A 14919-nucleotide genomic window follows, 5' to 3' on the forward strand; every position below is an offset into this window, starting at 1 on the left:
ACTCTTCTAGTTGCGGAGGATTCAATCGTAGACAAAGAAGACACAAATTCACACCCTCACTGGATCCTGTAACCCAAGGTGGTTTGTCAAACAAGGTAAGGAGGTAAAATAGTGTATGATACACAGTAATGAAGATTACAGAGAAACAGTAATGCAGGGAAGGAAGGCAGAAAGGGTCAAGACATAGGAAAAACAAAAATTTCTAACGTAGCCAAAGAAGTTTAAATTGCAAAATTTGTGAAAGAAAATGAGTCATGCAAATATCGAGGGAACAAAAATTTCAGGTTAAAAAAAAGAAAAAAAGGCTAAGTCCCTAAGGCAGGTTTATACTTAGTGTGCTGAGAGACAGCAAGAAGGCCGGGGTGACTGAACTGAAGTAAAACTGGGGAGAGAGGAAGAAGGCATGTCTGAGAGCTAGAGAGATGACCAAAGCCTTTTTGGACTTTAAAAAACTTCGGCTTTAAAACTGTGAGAGTGACTTTCTGGAAGAATTTTCAGCAGAGGGAGGGACAGACAAGGACCAACTGTTCAAGGAGTTTTTAACAGAGGAGGGACACAGATGACCAACTCTTCAACAAGAATATGGGCACAGAGGCAGAACCAAAGAAAAGTACTGGGGAAACTGCTGCAGCAATTCAGGTGGGAAAGATGACAGCGGCTTGGCTTAGGGAGATGGTAGTATAGGTGGTTGAGAACTGATAGGATTCTGAATCTATCTCGACCATAGAGTGGAAGTGTTTGCTTTCAGATCTGACTGGGGCTACGAAGGAAAGAGAAGAATCAGTGAGGACACTAAGGTTTCAGGTTGGTCAAACAAAAGATAGTGTCATGTTGACAGAAAACTGTAGAACAGACTTGGGGGGAGATAACCAAAACTCAGTTTTTTATTTTTTATTTTTTTTTGGTTTTTTAATACATCAATTTTTAATGCATGTGACTCTTTGTGACCCCATGGACTTTAGCCAGCCAGGTTCCTCTGTCCATGAGAATCTCCAGGCAAGAATACTGGAGTGAGTTGCCAATTCCTCCTCCAAAGGATCTTATCCACCTAGGGATCAAGCCCACATCTTTTCATCTACCTGAACCGGCAGGCAGGTTCTTTACCACCAGCACCACCTTAATACTTGGTAGAAATTCAAAAAGAGATATTTAATAAGCATCTGATATTGAAATTCTACAGAGAGGTCTTCATAGGAGATATAAATGGAAGGGGCATTGGTATGACTTTTTTTTTTGGACACCACGAAACTGGATGAAATGACCTAGGAATTAGAGAAACGAAACTACTTCTGAGACTAAGCCCCCAAGGAATTCCAATGTTTAAACTCCAAAAGATGCAGAGACAAGGAGAAACCAGTAAAAGAGACTGAAAAAAATTTTTGAATAGAAAGCTTATCTTGTAAAGTGTATGTGTGGAGGGTGAGGAGGGGAGATGAAAAGTGAACTACACACATATTGAGAAAAATTAAAAAACGGATATGGCTGTGTTTTCACAAGAAATATTATGAGTGTGGATGTACGCACACATGGTCTGGAAACATTGCTGTTTGGTCGCTAAGTTGTGTCCAACTGTTTGTGATCCCATGAACTGCAGCATGCCAGGCTTCCCTGACCTTTACTATCTCCCAGAGTTTGCCCAACTCATGTCCACTGAGTCAGTGATACAATGCAACCATCTTATTCTACATTGATCCCTTCTTCTCCTACCTCCAATCTTTCCCATCATCAGGGTCTTTTCCAAAGAGTCAGCTCCTCACATCAGGTGGTCAAAGTATTGTAGCTTCAGCATCAGTCCTTCCAATCAATACTCAGGGTTGATTTCCTTTAGGATTGACTGGTTTGATCTCCCTGCAGTTTGAACTGATATGATGAGATGCCCACTGGGTGGTGGGAATATGCATAATTTTTAATTTCTTCTTTGCTTTTTACCTTTGTTTTGTAATTTTCTGAATTTCTGCTATCAAGACTACTCGTTATTTGTAGTATTTTTTATGTGTTGGACTGAGCGATCTGCTTTCCAAATTGCTATCCCAGTCTTCCTTGTGCCCTGATCTCTCCTAAAACTGCCCCCTACTTGGGTGTCTGCTGAAAGTGAAAGTCACTCAGTTGTGTCCGACTCTTTGTGATCCCCTGGACTACACAGTCCATGGAATTTTCCAGGCCAGAATATTGGAGTGGGTAGCCTTTCCCTTCTCCAGGGGATCTTCCCAATCCAGGAATTGAACCAGGGTATCCTGCACTGCAGGTAGATTCTTTACCAACTGAGCTATGAGGAAAGCCCAAGGTGTCTGCTAGTCAAGTTAAATTTTTTCTCTTCTGGGTGTATATCCCTTTGCCCCAGTGGTTCTGTTCACACTGGAACTTAGCCCTGATATGCTCTTGTTTCATGGCTTTTAAGGCAGAGTTTTTTAAGAGCATTGGCTTGGAGTCAAGAAAACCTGGGTTTAAATCCTGGCACTGCCATGGGCTGGTTGTGCGCTCTTGATCACTTAGTCTTTCTGAGCCTAACTGGAATGAGAACAGTAACTACCTCAAAGATTAATGTGGATAGAATGAAGTAATATTTTTAAATAGTCTCTTTATAAAATCTCCCCAGGTCCCTCACCTTGCAGGATATACTCTATTCTCTCCGTTTAAGAGGCATTTTCATCCATATTTTTTCATATGATTTATTAAGCAGCTAAGAGTATAGCTATTTATGGGCTTGAATCACAATAAACTGTGGAGAATTCTGAAAGAGATGGGAATACCAGACCACCTGACCTGCCTCTTGAGAAACCTATATGCAGGTCAGGAAGCAACAGTTAGAACTGGACATGGAACAACAGACTGGTTCCAAATAGGGAAAGGAGTCCATCAAGGCTGTACATTGTCACCCTGCTTATTTAACTTATATGCAGAGTACATCATGAGAAACGCTGGGCTGGAAGAAGCAAAAACTGGAATCAAGATTTCTGGGAGAAATATCAATAACCTCAGATATGCAGATGACACTACCCTTATGGAAGAAAGTGAAGAAGAACTAAAAAGCTCTTGATGAAAGTGAAAGAGGAGAGTGAAAAAGTTGGCTTAAAGCACAACATTCAGAAAACGAAGATCATGGCATCTGGTCCCATCACTTCATGGGAAATAGATGGGGAAACAGTGGAAACAGTGTCAGATTTTATTTTGGGGGGCTCCAAAATCAGTGCAGATGGTGACTGCAGCCGTGAAATTAAAAGACACTTACTCCTTGGGAGGAAAGTTATGACCAACCTAGATAGCATATTCAAAAGCAGAGACATTACTCTGCCAACAAAGAGTCCATCTAGTCAAGGCTATGGTTTTTCTAGTGGTCATGTATGGATGTGAGAGTTGGACTATGAAGAAAGCTGAGCGCCGAAGAATTGATGCTTCTGAACTGTGGTCTTGGAAAAGACTCTTGAGAGTCCCCTGTACTGAATGGAGATCCAACCAGTCCATCCTAAAGGAGATCAGTCCTAGGTGTTCATTTGAAGGACTGACGCTGAAGCTGAAACTCTAATACTTTGGCCACCTGATGCAAAGAGCTGACTCATTGGAAAAGACGCTGATGCTGGGAGGGATTGGGGGCAGGAGGAGAAGGGGACAACAGAGGATGAGATGGTTGGATGGCATCACCAACTCGATGCACATGAGTTTGAGTAAACTCTGGGAGTTGGTGATGAACAGGGAGGCCTGGCGTGCTGCGATTCATGGGGTCGCAAAGAGTCAGACATGACTGAGTGACTGAACTGAACTGAACTAGTGGCTCAGATGGGAAAGAATCTGCCTGCAATGTAGGAGACCCAGGTTCGATCCCTGGTTGGGAAGATCCCCTAGAGAATCGAATGGCTACCTAGTCCTGCATTCTTGCCTGGAGAATCCCATGGACAGAGGAGCCTGGTGGGCTACAGTCCAGGGGGTCACAAAGAGTTGAACACAACTGAGTGACTAAACCACAACACTATCACTATTTATACACAAGTTTTGTCTTCAGACAGACTTCAAACCCTTAAAAGAGTAAATTTGTGCCATACACAACACCTGATATAATCCTTACACAAAATGCATGTTCAATAAATTCTGCTGAACAAAGGAATAAAGGGAACTGCCTCCACCAGGCGCTTTGGTCAGCTACTTGACTGAGATTTAAACACGTGCCCCCATCCCACTATGGAAAATTAAAAAACAGATCATGAAAATCCTCCTGTCCAATGGGTCCAGGCAACAGAGACCACCAAAAAGAGAAGTACAGACTAACCGAAGTAGGAGGGAGAAACCTCTGGTGTTCCACGTGGCTTCTCGATATATGAAGAAAAACAGCAACACAGAACTAGGGAGAGTTCTATATGATATAGTTTAATTGAGACTCATGAAGAATAATGCTTTTTAGCAGAACTAGGACTCAGTTCAGCCGCTCAGTTGTGTCTGACTCTTTGCGACCCCATGCACTGCAGCGCACCGGACCTCCCTGTCCATCACCAACTTCCGGAGCTTACTCAAACTCATGTCCATTGACTGGGACTAGAACCCAGCAAAATATCATCTCAAAACTAGTATTTAATCACATCCTGAAACTTGATTCTGCTTTTCTATAATTCTCTAAGCATATAATCTCTAACACAGAGACTTTATTTAAATGGAATATTAGTATGAAATCCACAATGCAATATATTTTATTCTTCTCTATATAATGTATTATAAATATCTTTTGAGATTAGCTCATTTTGAAGATGGGGATAATGATAAGATTATAATTCACCACAGCTTACTATGTTCTAGGCTAGCATTTCACATGAAATGTCATTTAACTATCATTAAAAAAACTGCAAGATAGATCATTTTATGCATATTTTCACTTGACATATCTAGGACTCAGAGAGATAGGATGGTTTGGCTAAGATTCTAAAGCAAGTGAATAGCAGAGTCGAGATTCACACTTGGAACTCCTATTTCTTTCAAACAGCTGCATCATATTCAATTATATGAATGTACAGAAATTTAATTATTCCCTATTTTTGAATATTTAGATTCCTCATAGATTTTACTACTATCATAAACAGTGTTGCACTTTAATTACTTTTCAATGTATTTCTGTAGGACAAATGCATGATGTTGCCGGCATAAATCTTTTCACGTTTTACAGTCTATGAACTTAGACTGTAAAAGGTGGCATTAACTTCACTCTCAGTCCTTTCTCCTTAAGCTTATTAATTCTTTGTATCACACAGTGTTCTTTCCATAAGAACCTGCTCTCTCTTGCTTCTATATAAGTTCATGAGTGAGGCCCTTTCTCCCTAGCTATTGCATCAGGAGGTCCACTCATTTATTTAAGGGTCTTATAGGAAAGGGTCTTATAGGAAAAGGTCTTATAGGAAAAAAAAGGATAGTAAAATCATATTATTTTATTTTCTTATAGAAAAGGGTCTTATAGGAAAAAAAAGGATAGTAAAATCATGTTATTTTATTTTCAGCATACAGAGCCTTTTCCCTTTTAATCCCATTTTAAACTAAACAAAATTACCACTCAGAAGGTCTGATTATTGCCATTTCATATATCAGAACAGAATCCCCAAGAGAACAAATTATTGCTTTAAGTTATAACTCTGATGTGGCAGGGTTAGCTATATATTTTTTTAATTCATATATATGTGAATATATATTCTATATATTTTTTCTTGTTATAATGGGAAGAAGTTAATTATCACAGTAATTTTAAAAGCTTTCAAAATATTATAGACCTGTGATCTAAATATATGCAGTACTCTATAATTCAATCAAAAGTAGTAAATGATAAGAGTTTACATAAATACTATAACTTACATGATATTTTGGTTCAGGGTCCTATTTTCAGAAGCACTGCTGCTGCTGCTGCTAAGTCCCTTCAGTTGTGTCCGACTCTGTGTGACCCCATAGACGGCCCTCCACCAGGCTCCCTGATCCCTGGGATTCTCCAGGCAAGAACACTGGAGTGGGTTGCCATTTCCTTCTCTAATCCATGAAAGTGAAAAGTGAAAGTGAAGTTGCTCAGTCGTGTCCGACTCTTAGCAACCTCATGGACTGCAGCCTACCAGGCTCCACCATCCATGGGATTTTCCAGGCAACAGTACTGGAGTGGGGTGCCATTGCCTTCTCCTCAGAAGCACTAGACTACTTTATTCAATATTCTAGGTTCATACCATAATAAAATCAATCACTACCCCATTATAGAAAATAGACATATATTTAATATGCATAAAAGTACTGTGCCTCAGGGAACCATACGGTCTCATATTGTATCCTAAGTGAAGATGGAGAAGAAACTATTGGTGGACAGAATTTAGCATAAATGGCAACTTACATAGTAATCAGATTCACAGTCGCATTGTCTTATTCTCAACAATTTTCTCAAATGCTGACCATCTTTCTGGCACAGATGTCTCTTATATAACTTAATCCCCACACAAGCAAATCACACAGCTCAAGATATCAGCACTAAAATGATTCCTTCTGCCTGAGCAGCAGCCTCCTCACAGATAGGGGTATCAATACTGCATGTGCACGGATGCCTCGGATACATTTTCCTGAAAACAAGTGCATCCCATAGATAAGAGACACTCTGGGGTATAATGATACCGAGAGCATCGTAGTCTGGGGAAAGCTCCATTGTCATAGCTATCTCAAGCACACATCTGTGACCTTGTAAATAGGAAAGTCCAGCACCCCCTCCATCTAGCCCAGGACGAAAAATATGCCATATTTAAACTGAAATCCCCTTAAAGCAAAAAGGGGCCATAAAATAACATTGTGCAAAAGTGAAGTCTGTAATTTTATGCATTAATTAAAAGGTGCTGGCAGTAGAATAAAGCTCACTAAATCATCTTAAATCATTACACAACTGGTTTAGTAGTCCATGAAGACCTAAAACAGCCTTTAAAGCAAAGCAATAAAAATGATGTGATCAACTGTTAACTAGTCTCAATTGAATTGTCAAGCAGGGATTCTAAACTTCTTCCTATTTTGCAGCCTTTGCTGCTTTCTTGTTATTTACGGCACACCTCAAAAGACTGTAGAGCATTATTGTGCATATTGTATTACCCAACATCAGGTGCTTGAAAACGTGCTTTTGCATTTCTAACTCAATCTCTAGTTACTTATTAATAGCTAATATTTATTGAGTGCCTACTTTGTGCTAAATAATATATAAGCATAATTTAATGTAAGTCTCACGATGACCTTATGGGGTAGGTATGATTACTACCTACATTAAATCTCTCTTGAAATTGAGGTTTACAGGTGAAGACTCTTGCCAGAGGTCTCACACATATAATGAATGGCAGAGTCAGGACATAAATTCAATTCTCTCTGGCTCCGAAACCCACACTCAACATAATCAGATGCTACTGCTTCCCATCTGACCAAATGGGATGGTTAGTTAAACCTTATGCACTGGCTACAAAACATTTTGGAAATTCAACTTTCCACCAAATTCTTATGTAATGTGAGTCAGCTACATTTAGAAGCCACACAAACAAGCCTAATAAATATAGCTAACTGTTTCATAGAATCATTTAGATTAGGCTTTCTTGACCTTACACCTGTTGCCATTTTGGACTAGGTAATTTTGGAGGTTTTGGCAGGCTGCCATCCTATGCATTGCAGGATGCTTAGAGCATCCTGATCTGCAGATGCCAATAGCACACACCTCCTCATCCTTGTGATGAATAAAAATGTCTCTAGACTCTGTCAAATGTTCCTTGCAGGTCAAAGCCATCGCCAATTGAAAACTGCTGATTTACTTGAAACTCATCCTGTCAAGGTCTACATAATCATCAAAAAAAAAAGACAAGTAAGAGCCATCTGGATGTGTCACTCCCACAAAGCCTTTTTCTGAAATGTTCTAATAATTCTAAGGAGAGTAGTTTGGAATAGACTTGCCTTTCTCCTTTACACTGTAACTTGTTTCTGGCTGCGTTTCTTGTTTTGAATATCAATTTGAGAAATACAGAGTAAACTGTCAAAGATGATATTGGTGGTGGTGGTTTAATCACTCAGCTGTGTCCAATTCTTAAGACCCCATGGACTGTAGCCCACTAGGCTCCTCTCTCCACGGGATTCTCCAGGTAAGAATACAGGAGTGGGTTGCCATTTCCTTCTCCAGGGGATCTTCCTGATCCAGGGATCGATCCCATGTATCCTGCACTGGCAGGTGAATTATTTACCACTGAGTCACCTGCTGCTAAGTTGCTTCAGTCGTGTCCGACTCTGTGTGACCTCATAGACGGCAGCCCACCAGGCTCCCCCATCCCTGGGATTCTCCAGGCAAGAACACTGGAGTGGGTTGCCATTTCATTTTCCAATGCATGAAAGTGAAAAGTGAAGTCCCTCAGTCATGTCTGACTCTTAGCAACCCCATGGACTGCAGCCCACCAGGCTCCTCCATCCATGGGATTTTCCAAGCAAGAGTACTGGAGTGGGGTGCCATTGGCTTCTCCAACTGAGTCACCAGAGAAGCCTATTTGTGTAATTAATTCACCATAATCACTCAATGAGGTTAATAGTGTTACAACCTGTTCCTCATTTCAAAAATGAGGAAGAGAGGCAGAGCAATGCTAAGTAATTTGCCCAAGGTCACATAGCTAATAAGCCACAAACCTGGGATTCAAACTTAAGCAATCTTGTGCAAGGGTCTGTACTCCCAATTGTATCATAAGTCACTGGAAACCACAATGAAATCATTCCATGGTGCTTAGCCACATCACAGATTAAAGTTACCTAATAGCTCAGCAGTAAAGAATCCACCTGCCAATGCAGGAAACCCAGGTTCGATCTCTGGGTCAGGAAGATCCCTGGAGAAGGAAATGGCAGTCCACTCCTCCATGGACAGAGGAGCCTGGTGGGCTACAGTCCAAGGGGCCTCAGAGTCGGACACAACTTAGCAACTAAACAACAAAAACAATATAATGGGAAAAGGATAAGTCTGAGTTCCAAACAAATCAGATTCATGTGTATAAGTGTGTGTGTGGAGAGAGAGTTATGTATGCAGTTATGTGTATAAAATTATATACACATATAATTTTATTTTTCCACTTCTCTGCTACATGACAATGAAAGGAAAAAGCCCTCAGTTTTAACGACAGAAAAATCACTGCCTTGTATGATTGTTATATGTATTAATTAACATATTTAATACTTGGCATGGTGCCTATGCTCAATAAATGATAGTTATAAGAGCAGAGATAAGCCTGCATCAAGACCTTTGCTTAGTTTCCCTTCCAACTAAAGGCAAACACAATTCAAATGAGATTAGAACTGGTAAAATCTAAATATTTTTCCTTCTGTTTGAGAATTTAAAGGAAATGAAAGTAAGCTTATGACATGATGTTTCTTAGAACTGTTATAGAACTACATTTTAACCAACTGAGAGAAAGAAATATCAAGAAAATGTTTTCTTAGTTTCAAATAGTTAAAATGTAAAATCAAAATTTAAATTTTCTCATGTTATACAAGCATGTCATATGTTTAAAATATGTCTTCTGATGCTCCTATATTCTTATATTCCCCAAACTCTACTCAATGAAAATAACTAAATGATACTTTGGGACTAGTGTTAACAATTCTGTGAATATTAAAAGTGACTTGTATGTCTCAATTGTAAGAAGGTTTCTGCTTTGTATTAATACCTCTTCAATTTATCCAAACTCCAAACACTTTCAGCATATATCACCATATATCAAAAAACAATCTTCACTGTTTATGAAGTTAGTTTAAACTACCTACTAAAATAACACAGCAAAAAGTATAAGGAGGAATAAGTGTGTCTCTTCATCTCATGAGGACAGAAATCCTGAGGAAAAAATGGTACACAAACAAGTGCAACATTTTCCACAATTAACTGTATCTCACATTTTTCTACTTTCATTGGCATTTAATTTCGTTTTTCTCTATAAAATGCTCTGAAAATACCATAAGAAACAATATAATACAACTCATAAAACCTTCAACATGTTTTGAAGAAATGTAAAAAAATTAGAATTAGTAAAATCCGTTAGTCATGAAAGTAAACATGTTTAATGAGATGAATCATTGAATAGGTAATATAACAATGTCAACAGAGTAAAAACTGAAAATATTATGTAGTTGCTTCAACATTCTCAAAGTTTGCATATTTTGTACTGGTTGGACATATTAAAAAATTCACCTATGAGTGAATTTTTCAGTTTTCAACTTGACATTTGTCATTATGTCCATAAAAAATGTGTACCATGATGTGATGGCAAAGGCTTGTCTACCTATGAAAGGAAAGTGAAGAACTGGGCAAGTACTTGAATATTCAAATACCATCCCTCTCCTCCAAACAATCTCAATATGCCCTTTAATAAATGAACATTAAAGAGTTCGGTTTCTTTTTGAGCGTAACCTACAGCCAAAACATTACCTTGGGATAGCAACAGTCTCGGGAGTGCAATGAAACTACCTAAATAATATACTTGGAGTTAATGATCAGGGAAAGCTTTTCTCTTAAAGAAGCAGTCAAGCAGTTATGTAGGAAATACTACATTCTATTCCCATCCGTCAAAAACAAACCAAAAAACCCCCAAACCTTGTAGGATCTGTCCGGAGTGCTGAAAAGGTTTCCGCTGGAGAAGGCTGGAGTCTGGGAGACCAAGTAATCTGACGAGCTCACCAAGCAGGATTTTCAAGTCCCAACCAAAGATCCTTTTAAACAGAAACTGACGTCCATAAAGGACAAAAACAGTCACAACTAATTTTTAAATGGATATAAGAGAGAAATTGAAGGAGATGCCCTGTGCTCCATGAGAGGAAGGAGGTACACAAAGCACACCTAACAAGAGGTGGCATGCCCGAACACTCGGAACTCTAAAGAATGTCTAGAACGTTGCATAGCCAAGAAGATTCTGCAGAAAGCCTAAGCTGAGCTCCCCACGGGGGTAGGGTGGGGGGCTGCATAGAGCCCACGACAATGATTTCTTGGCTGCCTCAAAAGGCCAGCAGATGAGCTCTAGCTCAGTCTCACGGGACTCAGAACAATGAAACACGTAGGGAATCAAGACGGTGGCAGGAAGCCACTGCCTTCCGACTGGCCTCTGTCAGTAACTCGGCGGAGAGTAAACTGTGGGAGAGTCTATCTGCCTGCTCACTCGAGAGCTTTCGATTCAGCTTAGGCAGCACGGAGATGGTGCCTGAGTGAGCACAAGCACTTGTTACCCGCCCCTCAATTTCCCTTCCCCACAGCACCTGCTCCGGAGGGAGACCTAGCACCAGCACCTGAGCCCTCCAGGTGGACTGCCCTCTTCCCTCTGTGAGGTCCCGGTGCAGGCGAGGCTCTGGTCACCTGGCTAGCTCGTTGGCCTGCCTGGGTTCTCTCCCAAGTGGCTGTAGCCTGGACAATGCCGCTTGAAGGTAACTAGCGGGCTTTGTGTCCGAAGGGCAAGCTACATCCAGGGGAGAGCAAAGAGCCGGAGGGCCGGACCGGGAGCGGAGAGAGTGCTTTCAGCACCACCCGCTGTCCTCCGTGCTCCCGCAGCCGGAGCCGCGGTCACCACCGCCAAGCGATCCACCGGGAAGCGGTTCTCCCCTCTCTTCCCCTCTGCCTTCGCATCTCTGAATTCTGAGCCCTCGGGTGGGTCGGTGGAGCCCAGTCCGAATTCTAAACGCCCGCCCCTGGCCTTAGGGCGCGGGACCTCGCCCCCGAAGGCATGCAGAATTCCTCGCCAGCCCCGGCCATTCCCTCCTTTCCCCGATTGCTCTCGCCCTGTCTCGCCAACAGGTTTAACCGAAGCCACCCGCGAATGGAGCCGGCTTCAACCTCGAGGTTCTGGCCACCCCCGCCGCTCCACCCGCGACCCCTCCCCCAAACACAACTGGGAGCACCCCGCAAGCTTACAGCTCCTTCGTCCTCGGTGGGCCCGGGGACCCTCTAGGCACACAGACACTTCGCAAGCTTACCCCCTGTTGGCGGCGCAGCAGGCAGGGAGTCGCGGTCTAGCCAGCCCCCCAGAAAGTTGGGCCGCGCGGATCAGCGGAGCATAGTCGGCCTCTCCAGTCCCGGGCTCCCCCCGCCCCAAGATGATCTTAAGCTCATCTCCTGCGCTCGGTGCGCGCAGAACAGCAGAGCTGAGGGCGGCGTGTGCAGCAATTCTCCCTGCTACTGAGAAAGGGGGGAAGGGGGGGAAAGCGCGGAGGAGGGAGGGGTGGTAGTTTGTATTTATAGAGAAGAGAGTTCTCAGCGCAACTTTTTGGTGCCACCAAGTGGCACAGTGAGTTCCTTTAGGAAAACAGACTTCGGATCGAATCTGGATGGGTAAACCAGCTCCACAGCCAGATGCTCCCAGGGTCGGGGGATTGGGGCACACCCCTAGGACTTGAGTTTCCCCATGTGCTCTTTCTCATCTCAATCCCTGGGATTCACATCCTTATATTCTAAGGATGAGCTGGTGTTGAGGGGCAACAGGCACCTGTGCCCTCTGCACACAAGTGGCAGAGGTGTCAAGGACACTAGGCAGGTGCCAGTAGCCTCCTAGAAGCCTAGAAACCCTTCTCTCTGCTAACCCTTCTGCCCAGATTACAGTATTCTCAAACATCACTCTCAAACCATCCTGCCATCACCTGAGTGCCCAACCTTTAAAGTAGGATGCCATTCATTTTCCTTGCACTAGAATCAATTAGAGTATTTCCCAACCCTCATTCAAAGAACATCACAGCTTGCCACCCAACTTTCTTCTTTAACTGCTACCTTTAGAAAAGCATGTGACTTTAGACTCTGGATCTGAACCTCTCCAAATCACATTCAGAACTCCAGATTCTCTTGGCTATAGGCGACATGTCTGATTGTCCTTCCCAGCCATTTCTACAGACCTGTCTATATGCATTACACCAACAGCACAGCCAAGAGCTTGCAAATGCCTTTGATACTTTAACCTGAAGCTCCCTTGATCCAGATTTTCTGGGTGCTCTTCCTTGTGTGCAGATCCTCAAACCCATTCGATCCTAGGCAGACACTGCTGCTGCATGGGACCTTAGTGACCCAATACACAGAAGAGCCTCTACATTTCTACATGTTCAAGGTCACACATTTCCCTAGACACCAGCCCAGAGACTACTAACCCAAGGTGATACCAAATAAATGCAGTGATGGCAAACCTGACCCCCAGCTCCTGCTCCTTCTGGCACCGTACACAGCCCATTCGGTCATGTTTAGCTCTCGTCTCTTTCCTCTCTCTCCATCACCCTCTTTCTGACCCCATTCTTTGCAAAGTCCCATAAGGGAACCTGGAGTAAGGGTGTTTTCCTAGCCCCAGAGGGAGTACATAAACTTGAGCTTAAAGGTCCAGAGTTGCAGGTGTACCCCTTAAAATGGCCCCTGTTCTAGAAAACTGCTCCTTCTCGGAAATGTAGTCATGGAAGTGTCATTTTAGAAATGGAACACTGGCATTTACACCCAGCGAGATTGCTCTTTTGCTCTTCTTCAGGGTGAAGCGCCAGCAAACGCTCTTATGAGCTCCCCCAGCAACACCTAATGGCTTCAAAAATAGAGACTCCCCTCCTTTGCCAAACGTGCCCCTCTGTGCACATGTATCGGTATGCGTGAAGAGACAGAAAGAGAAATGTCCAAACCCTCCCTTTGGCTCAGACCTCTTTATTTTTTCTCCTCTGATTTTTTTTTAGTTCATTTTCTATGGAAACAAGCCCACTTAAATTCCTCACTTATGCAAATACGAGCAAAGCGATCTTCATAAAGCTTTCATTGGAGAGACGCCGCGGTAGCCTGGGCTCCGGACTCGAGATTCCTGTCTGATTCACCCAGCACACGTCCTTGGCGGGTGACTTTTCCAAACTTGCAGGACCTCGCAGCGTCCCTGGCTCCCCCGGCTCTCCGCCTGCCCACAGCCCGCCCTCCCGGGTGCATCGCCCCGGCTCCCGCCCCGTGCCGGGCGGCCCTCCATCCCTGTGCTGGGGGAGGGGCCCCAGCTGGCTCCCACCGCCACCGCCACAGCGACCCCCGAGCCCAAAGAAGGAGAACGCGCTGCGCTTACCGGGTGCGCGCCCGGAGCCCGGCGTCCCCCGGCCGGCCGCTCTTAGCCGGCGACCCGCGCTCGCCGAGCGGCCTGGGCTGCGGCTGGGGCGCTAGCGGCGGCGGTGCGGGCGGCGGCAGCGGCAGGCGGCGCGGCGGCCTGGGCGCTCGCGCTCTCGGGCCCGCGCCGGGAGCACGTGCCGCGCTAGGGCAGACGCGGCTGGAAACGCAGCGCCGGCCGGCCCGGCTCCTGCGGCGCGCGGCGGGGCCGGGGAAGCGAGCGGGCGCGCACAGGCCGGGTGACCGGGGTCTTGGAACCTCGTAGGCTTGGGGTTCGATCCAGGGTCGCCTCGGGCTCCCTCTGCGGCGCCTCGGCTTCCCTCCGGGAGCCGCGGGAGGAGCAGAGCGGTGCGGGGAGGCGTGGGTGGCTCGTCACTCAGAGAGAGGCTGGGGGAGCAGGTAGATCATAAGCTTCTCCCTGACGACGGCACTTAAACCTCCGACCGGGATTGGGAGAAGGGGTGTCACGGCGGTAGGGTGCAGAGGACCGGGAATTCAGGGAACCCCAATAGGATTCAGAGGTGTGAATGATTTGAAAGAATGGGCTTTTTATTAGCATTACTTAATAATGCCATTTTGCATTTGCCTGCACTTCTTGCAAAGGATTCTTCCTACGTCCATTAAAATTTCTTTCTCTGTAGCAAGTATCTTTTACTTCCTTAAATGACTTGACTTCCTTTTCCACCACTACCCATGTAACTGACCAATATTGTAAAAAAAAAAAAAAAAAAAAAAATGCTGAGGTTATCTTTAAATTCCCAAATCAGACTTCATTTCTGCCTCTGAAAAAAGAAATGTGTAAATTAATTGTGCGGCTTAAAGAAAAGAAAGACATTACAGCACTA

At 43.9% G+C, this 14919-nt stretch overlaps 1 protein-coding gene across 4 annotated transcripts in view; it reads right to left on the bottom strand.

The window, feature by feature from the left end:
• The window catches only part of GRM5 (glutamate metabotropic receptor 5), a 643881-nt gene extending 629749 nt beyond the window's left edge, over positions 1–14132 (bottom strand). For 2 of the 4 annotated variants that reach the window (XM_027531649.1, XM_027531653.1), the window contains exon 1: positions 11950–12160. The gene's annotated coding sequence lies outside the window, so the exon portion shown is untranslated. Of the gene's footprint in view, positions 1–10582; positions 11202–11949; positions 12161–14036 lie in introns of those variants that run through there. The other 2 variants (XM_027531651.1, XM_027531650.1) reach the window with 2 other exon arrangements.
• Between the last annotated feature and the right edge of the window lie 787 nt (positions 14133–14919).

The sequence above is a fragment of the Bos indicus x Bos taurus genome, chromosome 29, assembly GCF_003369695.1.
Source record: "Bos indicus x Bos taurus breed Angus x Brahman F1 hybrid chromosome 29, Bos_hybrid_MaternalHap_v2.0, whole genome shotgun sequence".
Lineage (NCBI taxonomy): Eukaryota > Metazoa > Chordata > Mammalia > Artiodactyla > Bovidae > Bos > Bos indicus x Bos taurus.